The sequence below is a fragment of the Eriocheir sinensis genome, chromosome 18 (assembly GCF_024679095.1).
Source record: "Eriocheir sinensis breed Jianghai 21 chromosome 18, ASM2467909v1, whole genome shotgun sequence".
In the NCBI taxonomy this organism is placed as follows: Eukaryota; Metazoa; Arthropoda; class Malacostraca; order Decapoda; family Varunidae; genus Eriocheir; species Eriocheir sinensis.
In genome coordinates, this window is record NC_066526.1 from 5,570,434 (window position 1) to 5,583,386 (window position 12,953).

The following is a 12,953-nucleotide window of genomic DNA, read 5'->3' on the forward strand; positions in this document are numbered from 1 at the left end:
ACATGTTGTCCTGAAGACTACCCATCAACCCGGACTCTAGAAGAACCATCCAAGTGAATCAAGTATGAGTTCCAGGGGGCAGCATGAGCCAAGAATTGATAATGTTACATAGTACAAATGTTTTACGGACGAATTGTAACAACGGGTATAAATATTTTGTGGACCAGCAGTCAGTTAAAAAGGCGTACTACTGAAAATAAAGGAGTGTTTCATAGAATCATAATGTTTTTGCGAAGAGAAAAAATGTTTTCTCAAACACTATGCTCATCCAAATTTCATCAAACTTTCAGGTTTTTGATATTTCATTATAACAATAATAAGTATAAGAAAAACGTTTAGAGGACCCCCCCAAAAAAGTTGGCGTATAAGAGTAACAGGTGAAGGGTTCCCTTAAATTGTATCTGGCATCGCGGTTACGCCTCCTGATTATGCCGCTTCGTTTTCGTGCCCTGGTCACAGAAACTTATGATTCTTTAAAATCACCACAGAAGAATGACTAAAGTGACTTACGGACTTAGGAACTTACTATACAAAAAAAAAAAAAAAAGTAATTACTATAGGGTACACTGTATGTATTGATTGATTGACTGATAGTTTATTGTTGCAAGTAAACACTGTATAGAAAGACAGACTGTGAGGTGATTACCTGGATTTTTCAAATGGATTAAGGAGGACAGTTTAGATGTTATTGAATTTTCAATAGGCTCTAAAAACTCGTATGCACGTAACATAAATCTTATTAATGAGTGATATGTTTTATTTTGTGTGTAATTACTAATTTGCCCAATTAATATATTTATACAATTTCATCTTATGCATATTAGAATGTTGAAATAAAATAAAAAAGTCATACGTCATCGTCCGATCAGCTGATTGAGGTAAATCCGGCGAGTTGAGCGACGGGGCGCGTGGCGGGCTGACGTGACGAGTGTTGTCGAGTGTTGCCGAGTGTTGGGGGCACGGGGCGGGGTGTTGCCGAGTGTTAGGGGCACGGGGCGGGGTGTTGCCGAGTGTTGGGGGCGAGGTGTTGCAGGGCGGGGAGGTGGTGGGGGCGGTGCAGGGCGATGTGGCCACGGCACGGAGAACGCTAAACCAGGAAACGTGGTCTTGTCTGGCTCCTGAGGCTGCCGCGAGCCGGACTGCTCATCCTCGCTCCACCACGGGTAAGAATGGACCTGCAGGCTTTGTTGCTAAGATTATGTGAGCGAGGCACGGCATTATACAATAGGCCTACCCCTATAATTGTTACGTGTGTGAGTGGCGGGAATGTTTGTTTTTGTACATGTTATACTTTGAACTGCTGTGAACGTCGGCTGGTAATTAACGTCTGTGTTGATATGTCTTGGTGCGCGTTCCGGTAATCAATCAGTTTATTTACTAATCCATCATTTGTCTTTATTTTATGATTTTGGCTAATATAGTGATTAGGGTATGCGTGAATCCGCTAACTGCAATATGTACCAATAACCGCTTGTCTATGGTTCACCCCTGCGACTCAAACACTGACACCGTGTCGAACCATCTTAACTTTCATTCACTTGCCTCTAACTTCTTGTGGAGTATTAAATGGAGAGCTGCTTATTTCTTCTATCGTTATTAGGGGTTAAAAGTATATTTGAGTGCTCTGTTTTCATACTGCAGCATAAATATATCAAGAAACTGTGTCATGATACTTCTTCAAGATACAACGTGAAGCAAACTGTTGCCATACGAGGTTGCTATTTATTTTGATGGTCAGGCTGCTTTGTAAAGCTTCGTTTCTTTATTCACTGGGGTTTAACCAGTTAGGGCCTTGAAACCATAACCCCGTGTCGTTTTAAGTGTATTGTACCTCGAGACAGATGATCCGCCGGGTTTTCTTTGCTTGACACATGTTTATATGGCAATTATCCTTCCCTATCCAATGTAAGCAAATTTCACTATCGGTCAAAACATATGCTTCCTCTCCTCTAACCTAGTGAACAACTATAGTCCATCGACTCTTAACTTGGCCCGGGGACCCCCCATTGGTTACACATCTAGCGATGACTTGCGCATGGCGATATTCCTCACTGTTAGCCTGTACGTTATCTATTGATGGAATATAAATATATTCATATAATACGACTGCATGGTATTATGAAGGGCTTGGGATTTGAGGGAAAGACAACGACTCTGTAAACCTTCCAATTCACTTGGCAACGTGGCTTATGCGATGGGGGCCGCACCCTTCACCTATCCGCCACTATGGAAGACTTACGTAAGTCTCACTTTCACGTCCTGCACAGCCAAGCAAAATATATTATATATAACGTAAATAAGAGAGAGAGAGAGAGAGAGAGAGAGAGAGAGAGAGAGAGAGAGAGAGAGAGGCGGGTAGCGAGCTCCTCTGAGAAGAGTGATGGGGTGATGTGGCACATGCGCGGCTCAGGGGAGCCGTGCCTAAAGGCTCAAGTTAAGTTCGATAGACTATAGTGTAGTCAATTTCATTTATGGCAGGGTTATTTGCTTAATTAATTGGGGTTACCCTTGCCTTAGATAGGACCAAATTACATTTATTTAAGGTTCTGCAATAAACCGCTGCCCCTCAGGCAATGTTTAATGCGTCGCAGAATGCATATGTCTGCCTAGGTCGTCACTTATCTGAGCAGACTCTAAATTGATTTAATTTATTAACTTCCTATTTGATAAGATCCCATTCTTTGATATTCCTCCCCCTGTCTACCTTTTGGTTAGGGTAGTTTCAGGGAATATGGGAGTTTTTATTCCAAGTTTGGCTGGTTTAGTGTCCCAGAACATCCCCAATACTGGTTGCTGTTCTGGGGGAATATAATTATTATAATCTTTGAGGATAATTTTATTAAGGTGGGGCAAGTTAGTATTCTAGCTCTGTAGAGGCACGGCTCGGTCACACTCCTTATTGGCCAAATTGTAAATTCTTTTAAAGTCTTCCTTGGAAGAGGTAGTTCCTTGTAGATTATCCATATAAAAAGGTTGTCCTGATGCTGAACATCCTGCTTAGTTGAAATGATGTTGTAAGGTATTTTGTAAGAGAAAGGGACTATACTACATGAACTGAACATTACTGATTTAAATATGTAGGTGTCTAGTGGACTGTCCTCCCTGTCAGGGTTTTCTGGTCAAATGAACTTTGTAAAATCTCAATCTTCCTCCCTTAATAAGCCTTTTCTTAGGAAAGCTTTGGATATGTCAGATATATAAGCATGTTCACTAGTTCTAAATTTAATCAGAGCATCTCTTAAATTCTCTAAGAGGTTGTGGGTCCAGTGTAAAGACAATCATTCAAACTTGCCTGATTTTTAGTATTCGAGCTGCAATTGAATACCACTCTTATTGGTGTTGTAAGAGAGTCTTTGGTTACGGCATGGTGGGGTACTAAGTAGTGTCCTACTTCGTGACTATAAACACTCCCTCGATCCATCCTTTGAATGAAGCCCTCTGCTACTTGATCTTTAATGCTTTTATCAAAGCAGGCTAACATCTCACCCTTCTGTTTTAACTATATTCCTCTTTCTTCTTTCTGTTTGCCCTCCCTCGCCTCATCCGTCTCTTTCTGCCCTTCTTTTTTTCAACTTTAAGTTCTTCTCCATCTCATACTCCCGCTCGTTCTCATCCTTCTCTTTGAAAAAACTTTTCAATTCCCCCTCCTCATTTTCTTTTAAATCCTCCTCCTCCTCCTCCGGATTTGCTCTTTTATCAACTCTCCCTCTGTCCACGAGCTATCTGTGGGTATTTTTTGCTTTCCATTACCATTCCATCATGATTCCTTCTCACCCATCTCTCCTGCGACCATTCACGCTATAAATAACTTTCTTAAGTCAGCCTCCCCCATATTGCTTCGTTATGTGATACTTTTCCTACCTCTTGTCTTCCCCTTCCCTCCTTGACCTCGCTCCTCAACTTTACTAAGAACATTAGAACAAAAATTAGGGAGTCTGCAAGTTGTTGTTGTTAAAGATTTACCCAAGTATCACTAGACGGTCCGAAGATGTCCCCTGTGGGACCCTATTCGTAACACAGCCCCAATCAAATTTGTTACCACTGACTTTCACCCAGTGCTTTCCTACTTCAAGTCTCGCCTTTATTCAGTTCAGCACTGCAATTTTAGTAAAAGCTGTTGGTGAGGAACTGTGGAACGGCTTCACTATAATCTAAATACATTATATTATAGTGTTCATATATCTACCGCCTCAGTTACCTTATGATTCCAGTCCCCACAACCTCTTCATGCTTCTGTTCTTATAAAACCGGTATTTCAATAATTGTCATGCATTATGTTATGGGTGTCGACAAACCGACTCAGTAATATCGGCTGACGCTCACCAAGTCAGTCTGTCGACGAGGACTGGCGTGTCTATGGGGCATTAACTCCTGATAATTATTAATACGTGAAAAAATAAAGGAATTGTATATCTTACTTTTCGCTTTACAATAAAATAAAAATCATAATTTTGTTTAGGAATAACTAGCACTATGTTTCGAAGACTTGTAAATTTCTTTTCATATATAGTTGGTAATCTTTAAAAGAAGTATACATTTATTTTACTTTAATAAACATGAATATTATGTATGTTCTCATGCTTACTTTAGTGTACGCTAACTTATATAAGAAAACTCTTTTATGGGGGTCTCATATATTTCATATTGTTACACACAAAATAATGCTTTAGTGATATTAATGTTTTCGTCTCCAAAACTCGCTCGATCAACACTTTACATGACTCCTATCTGTCGCTGTCCCTTCGTTAGCAGTTTCATTAACAAAATTGCGCGCGCGGCGGCGACTTCGCCCCGCTAATCTTGCATGTTTTTTTTTTTTTTTTTTCCCCAATCCTTTGTCCCTCCGTCGAGGGACCACGGGGCTAGGTCGCGTTATATATACTTCATGATAAGGTCTTCTGTGTTACATACGGACATAATGAGTTCATAATTCCGAGGGCAGTCAATCCGTCGTCAGCCGTCATGACTCGATCCGCGCTGTTCAACCTCCTGCAAATTCACTCGTTATTTTATTAGCCTGGATCGCAGACTTACAAAATTTGTTATGCAATTTACAATGTTGTTACATCGACCCCCATCTAACGCTCGAGTGATATCCGTCAGAAGAATAGCAATGTAAATTGTTCACTTTGTTGTACACAAAAGAAATGGCTATTTTGTTTGGGAATAACTAATATCCTTTTCCATTACTTGTTAATATATTTTACAAATAAACGATATTAATAAAAAATAAGCTGATATTTTGTTAACTTCAACAAACAAGAATATAGTATCTAAATTTACTAAAGGTCGTGGGTTTGATTCTCGAGTTTTGCCTAACGCCCCCACCTGATAGTCAAGTGTGTTTTCCGCTACGGGATTACAGCACTATTTTTTTCCCAACTACTTCAGTGACCTTCAAATATATACAAATGCTCTAGGGCCTAGGCAATCACCACCCCTACGTAGATATATACTGCTTTACTCCAAGAATTTTCTCTACTACGTTACTAGATATAATTTCTCTCTCTCTCTCTCTCTCTCTCTCTCTCTCTCTCTCTCTCTCTCTCTCTCTCTCTCTCTCTCTCTCTCTCTCTCTCTCTCTCACACACACACACACACACACACACATAATCATCATCCTCTCACCCCACTTACTTGCCTTCCTTGTGGTATACTCAGGACGAATATGAAAGGAGATAAAGTCAGAGAATAAATAATTAAGTATTCAAGATGGAGAGAGATAGCGCGGGGAAAGGGAGGAAAAAAGTAGGATTCGGGTCATTCTGATTTATGTGTTTTTATTGCATGAGAGAGAGAGAGAGAGAGAGAGAGAGAGAGAGAGAGAGAGAGAGAGAGAGAGAGAGAGAGAGAGAGAGAGAGAGAGAGAGAGAGAGAGAGAGAGAGAACGAAAACGTGTGCTTACGATTCTTGCTACTTGTTTTACTGCTTGCATCACACTGATTTTTTTTCCATAAGAATGATAAATGGATATAGGGAAGGTGTTTTGCGTGGCTCTAATCCGAGATGAGATGCGATAACATGCCTCGCGGGAAGGTGAGAGTTGAAATTGTTCAGAAATTCAGGAGGAGTGGGAGGAGAAGAAAGAGGGGAGGTGTAATTAATCTTTCCGCATTGAAGGAGGATTCTCTCCAAGTGAGGTGTGAGTGCCCTCTACCTTCCATAGCTCTATACTTCAATTTTTCTTTTGTGGCGGTACTCCTCCCTCTTTATTCTTGTTGTTGTTTTTTCTCCCATTCATAGGGAGTGGAGTTTTGTAGTTGATCCACATGCAGCGAAGTGCCTCTCATTCCCCAACTTTTTTTTTTTTTTTTTACATCATCGCCTGTGGCGCCGGTAGGCTTGTTTTTGGAGGGGCCTGATGGTATGGCCCAGCCCGTTGTGGCGCAGGCCAGTGTTTATAGTGGCGCCATCTTGCATTGGCTCATGCTGCCCTCCCGGAGCTCATCTTTAATCCTAGAATCTAGAGTCCGGGATGATAGGTGGTCTTCTGGACAGCATGTGGGTAGTTTTAAGCCACTCGGCGGCTGCTGAAAAATCCCAGCTTGGTGGCACCGGGCGGGGATTGAACTCGCGTCGTCCTGAACGCGGCGCTGTCACGCTGTCGACTCAGCCACCGCCTCCCCTAACTACACTGATCGTCTTCATCTGGGGACACTTCCCAGTCTTTCTGTTCCCAGGGTCCTGCTGAGCTGACAAGGCATTGGGACATATGATGGCGGCTGGATCCTGTTGTTTTCTGCCATCATCTTGTCAGCTTTTTATGCATGTTTCTTGTACCAACGGCCCCTAGTCCGGAGCAGACCTTAAGTGGTCGGGGGTGCGAAGAATGTCTTCGCTTCTGTTGTTGTTTTGTTTTTAAATCAGTTTTCTTTTATTGTTATCTTTTTACATCTTTGTTGTTGTTGACGGGATTTTTCTATCAGTTTTATTTGTTTTTATTTATTCTGTTGGCCGTTGATATTGAAAGTAATCCTGCCCCACGCCGACAACCTGCTAAAAGTTGCCGTGTCCTTTACTCCAACATTCGTGGACTTTATAAGAATTTGAAGGATCTTACAGTGGCTGTTGTCAACCATGATATGTTTTCTGTGCAGAAACTCATGTTTCTAACACTAGAGATATTTCAGAGCTTCTTATTCCAAATTTTAATAAACATATTTTAATTAGACGGGATTCCATTCCTCGTGCTCGTGGTATGGGTTTGTATATTATATCTGGTTACAGTGCACAACACTTAACTAAATTTGTATGTCACTGCCATGAGATGCAGCTTGTCAAAGCCACTAGCAAATATAATAATCATTATATTTTCAGCTTATATAATGACTTGTATGATTGCCTTTTAACTGGTGTGGCCTCAATACAGTCACTTGATGTCAAAGCATCTTTTATATTTGTTGGGCACTTGAATGGCCATCACCAAGAATGGTTGGGTTCTGTATCTCCAACCAATAGTTTAATGGTCTTGCTGCTCTGGATTTCTCTAACCTGTCTGGTTGTGAGCAGCTAATTCATGGACCTACACACAGTTCTGGGAACTGCCTGGATTTAGCTTTATCTGACATTCCTGGTGTTGCAGTGGCTTCTGTCCTTGCTCCCATAGGTACTTCTGACCATAATGCCACTTACTGTAAGATCTGTTTAGACTTCACTGTGCCTGATATCACCATTTCCCGTCAGGTCTATCTTTAATCTCGAGTCGGGACAATGTTGGTTCTGAATTTGATAATACTCAGTGGCATACTATTTTTCGATCCAATGACCCAGTCCCTGCTCTTAATACTTGTCTTTTGGATATTTTACGCAGAAGAGTTCCACCTAAAGTAATCAAATCTCGTATGAGAGATAAAGCCTGGTTCAATGATGACTGTAAGCGGGCCTATGATGATAAGCAGGCTGCTTATCACCTATGGAGACAGAATCGATGCCAGTTTCTATGGGATAATTATGTTTCTCTTAAAGCTGATGCTCAGAGAATCTATAATGCAGCTGAAGCTTCTTATAATTTTCATATCCCGGAGGTTCTTGTAGGAACTACTCAACCACACAAATGGTGGGCTTCTCTTAAATCCTCCTTGTTTGGTGTTGATTCTAGCATGTCATCATTACGCAAGTCTGATTGTTTATTGCCCTTTGTTCCTTTAAAAAAGGCTAATTTACTTTCTGATATTTTTATTAACAGGCAGTGTTGTGATGAATTTTCCCTACCTTTAACTTGTTTCCCCTTTCCAAAACTTAGCTCAGTTGCATTTAGATCCAGTGAATTGAAAAAGTATCTTCTAGATCTTGATATTAATATGGTGGGACGGACCCAGATTTTTTTTTCTCTATTCTTTAAGAAGATTGCTACGTTCTTAGCACCAAAAATTGCCGTAGTATTTAGGTTACTGCTGAAATCTGGTAGTTTTCCTTCTTGTTGGCGTAAGGCCAACATCACCTCCATCCCGACGGGAGCCTCAGCTTCAACTTTTCCTACTGAGTACCTCCCAATTTCTATTACTTCTATCCTCTCAAGATCTTTGAGAGGCTTTTGGCTAAACGACTTTACATATACTGTGATAAACTCAATCAGTTATTTCATTCTCAGTTCGGATTCCGTAAGGGTTTGGGAACATGTGACGCTCCCTTGACTCTGTCTCATGACCTGCAGTCTCTTTTGGATCGTGGGCATGAGTCTCGAATTGTTGCTATTGATTTCAGTTCTGTTTTTGATGTGAATCATAGGGCTCTAATTTATAAACTACAACTCCTTGGCATTGGTGGAAGTCTTCTCAGTATTTTTAAAAAAATTACAGTGTGTGGTTGTTGATGGTGCTGCTCTGCTTCTCTGCCCGTTGTTTCTGGTGTTCCTCGGGGCAGTGTCCTTGGACCTTTATTGTTTAACATTTTTATTTCTGACTTGGGCATTCACCTCGAAAATAAGCTTATTTCATATGCTGATGATGCAACTCTATACTCCTCTGTTCACTCTCCTAGCAACAGAGGTGAAGTTGCTGCATCTCTGTATAGGGACTTGGCAATGATCACTGCTTGGTGTCAACCTTGGGGCATGAAGTTTAATGCTAATAAAATGCATTCCATTACCATCAGTAGATCCCGTACCTTGAATCCACCTCATCCTTGTTTGCATGTTTTTGGTGAACAGATTAAGGATGTTTCTAGTATTCGTTTGTTGGGAGTCACTCTTGATTCTAAACTGACATTTGAGAAGCACATCCGTTCCGTGTCCTCCACTATTGCACAGAAGACAGGCTTGCTTCGTAAGTGCTTCAAAATATTTGCTTGTGACTCAACTGTAATCAAATCTTTTTATGCATTCATTTTGCCCCACTTTGAGTGTTGTGCTCCTGTTTGGATGTCTGCTGCCAATTACCATCTAAAATTACTTAACAGAACTATCAGTTCAATTAAATTTATTCCTCCGGCACTTGTTCTTGATCTTGATCATCGGCTTTTTATTTAAAGTTTTTAAGAATAATCGGCATCCCTTACACAATGCTTTGCCTAATCCTTTTACTCCTGCCCCGGTCACGAGGTTTGCTCTTAGTCAAAACGATCTTGCTTTTACTACTATGATTTTTTGTACGACACAATTATTCTCACGATGTTTTCTTCCGTCGTTGACAAGTTTATGGAATCAGTTACCCACTGAGATTGTCCTTTCTGCAGACATTTCTACATTTGTCTCGTGTGAATGTCTTTTTGAAACAGTAATTTGGGGAGGCGGTGGTTAGGGGAGGCGGTGCCTGAGTGGTCAGCGTGCCGGCCCCGCGTTCAGGAGCTCCAGGAGGGACGCGGGTTCGAATCCTGGCCGCCGTACAGCTGAGGTTTTTTCAGTCACCGCCGAGCGGCCTAAAACTACCAACATGCTGCCCTGAAGACCATGTGGACGCTGGACTCTGGACTCTGGACTCTGGACGCTAGATTACTTCTCCAAAGAGAGGCTCAAAGTTGAGTTCCGGGGGGCAGCATGAGCCAAAACAAGATGGCGCCACTATAAACACTCGCCTGCGCCAGAACGGGCTGGGTCAACCATCAGGCCCCACAGGGAACAAGCCTATTGGCGCAATAGGCTGCGACGTAAAAAAAAAAAAATTCCTCCCTTTGGCTTTGACTGACCATTTTCTTAACTATTCTTTGCCTTTGCTTTTCTCCAGTACCTTTTGGTATTTTATGTGGTTCAACGTGTTGTATCTGCACCCTGAAGGAAGGCTTTGGTAGCTTATCATAATGATAGTAATAATAATTGTAATCCCAGAACTGCATCATCTCGGAATCCCTTTTCGCTTTACTACTGAAGACTATAACTAACGTACCTGACTTTATTTGATTATTTAAAGTGGAGGAAATATTTAGTGATGGGCCACCTAGGCGAACAGTGCAATAGTTTATGTCTAGTAACGTTGTAAAGAAAATTCTTGGAGGAAAGCAGTATCTACGTATGCATGGGATATGACTGTCTAGTGCCTTTGTATATATTTGAAGTTCACTGAAGTAGCTTGAAAAAAAAAATAGAGTAATTCGGGAGCGGCAAACACATGACTATCAGGTGCGGGCGTAAGGCAAGACTCACCCCTTTATCGTGTTGAGGAGGTGATTCAATTCCCCGTCCATCACGCCCATTATCAGGGGATGAGGAGACTGATTTCCTCCGGTGTGGGCTGGCGTTGCGCGGGGCTATGGGTGCTCTGATTGCAGTGGGGCAGCGAATGGGTGTAAGTGGCGGGGGCGGCATGAGACTATTCACAAAACTAAAGGGGATTGTATACACTTTTTACCTCTGCTGGACGAGATTGCGGGCGGTTTGTGTGTCCCGGCTAGGCTGGTGACGGTGGTGGCGGTGCGAGGCGCGGCGGGCTGGGTGGCGGGCGTCGCTATCTGCCTGTCATCTGTCGGCGCCGCTCCACTTCATCCAGCTGTCACACCTCCGCGCTGGGTGGGTGAGGTGCCCGGCCGCGCTGCCCCATCATGCGACTGCCTTCTTTATTTACTTATTTTCATCCGCATCTCGGTCGCCGCCCATCCATCACGAGGTGGTGTTGGTAACGCAGCCTTCCCTCGCCCTCCACCTCGTCCCTCACCGAGCCATCCATCTCCACCTCCACCGATACGTGTTGTTTTGATCGTTGGCTATTAGGGAAACATTATGAGGCTTGTTCTCTCATACGAAGCGGTGATAAGTTAGTGCAATCTTCACTCGTCCTCTCCCTTGTCCTCCTCCGCCTCGCCCTTCTCCTTGTGGCGTATGTTTATATATATATATATATATATATATATATATATATATATATATATATATATATATATATATATATATATATATATATATATATATATATATGATACAGGATTTCCACTACTCATGATTTTAATCTTTATAATATTTGTATTTATATTTATATTACTTATATTTTACTAATACTATTACCATTACTTCATCATTGTTTATATTTTTGCATACAATGTCAATAGAACCAGTACTTAACTACTTTGCAAGCAAATCCTTGTTAAACAAACTAACCCAGTAACTGTAGGAAAAACAAGGAAGTGCCATCCACTGGCCTATTATCTCGTCTTCCATGACGGCTACTGTTACAATGTAACAAGCTGAATCCGTTGCTGTTATTATTGATTAGTACAACCTCCTGCAGAAGTCAGTCACTATTACTGTTACCTGCTGCCATCGCCTCATCTGTAATCGTTAGCATACGAAGACCATTTCCTTTAATTATGGCGAGGCAAAGCAAGAAGGAACATGTGCCTTATTGATCTTCCAATCCCACCGACAAATCTTCTTTGGTTATTATAAGCGACAGCCTTTCCTTCCTTAGTAAGGCTTTCCCCTCCCTCCCTTGCAAGACCCTCGTATACCCACCCGAAAAGAAGTCTGAGGCAGAGGTAACAAGAGCCGAGCTAATCAACACTTTCAGAAACTATGTGATGAGCTGCAGCCGCTCCGAGCAGCCGAGAAAGTTATTGGATTTCACAAACGTTAAAAATGTGAGGAAGATACGCGCGGTGCAGATTAATACGGAAGTCTCACGAAAGCTGACTTCATTTGATGTATAATTTCTTCATCGCCGTTGCAGGATTATGGATGAGAGTAGGAAGAGGAGAAAGAGAAGGGCGAGCAGGAGAGAGTGTGTGTGTGTGTGTGTGTGTGTGTGTGTGTGTGTGTGTGTGTGTCTGTCTGTCTGTCTGTCTGTCTGTCTGTCTGTCTGTCTGTCTGTCTGTCTGTCTGTCTGTCTGTCTGTCTGTCTGTCTGTCTGTCTGTCTGTCTGTCTGTCTGTGTGTGTGTGTGTGTGTGTGTGTGTGTGTGTGTGTGTGTGTGTCTGTCTGTCTGTCTGTCTGTCTGTCTGTCTGTCTGTCTGCCTGTCTGTGTGTGTGTGTGTGTGTGTGTGTGTGTGTGTGTGTGTGTGTGTAGGTTATTCATCTCAATTAAGTCAGGTCAGGCCACTAGGCGAGAGGATGAAACATACAAAACATGTTATTTAATCTCCAAGACTGTTAGGCAAGCTGCAGCTTGGGTGATTCTTATGTTTTTGGTCATAATTTTTAATATCTCCGCCTGTAAGCTGCTTGGCGGGGCGGGGCGTCGTCACGCAATCGTAATTTTATTCATGAAACATTGATATATTCTAGTGTTGTATAGAAATGTAACGATAGGGTAATGAAAAACCTGTGTAAATAGTGACATCCGAGAGTTTTGCAGATGAAATAATTCTCTTGTTTAGGCGCACCTAACATCACCATAGCCAATCCAGGATCAGGACGTTTCCTAACTTATAGGCGGTAATGTTATAATTGTATTTCGTAAAGAATCCTTATAACCAAAAAATAACTAAAATAATGAGCATTTTTTGTTGAGCAGAACATTGAATAAACAACAGAACAATAATATGAAAAAAAGTAATATATATATATATATATATATATATATATATATATAT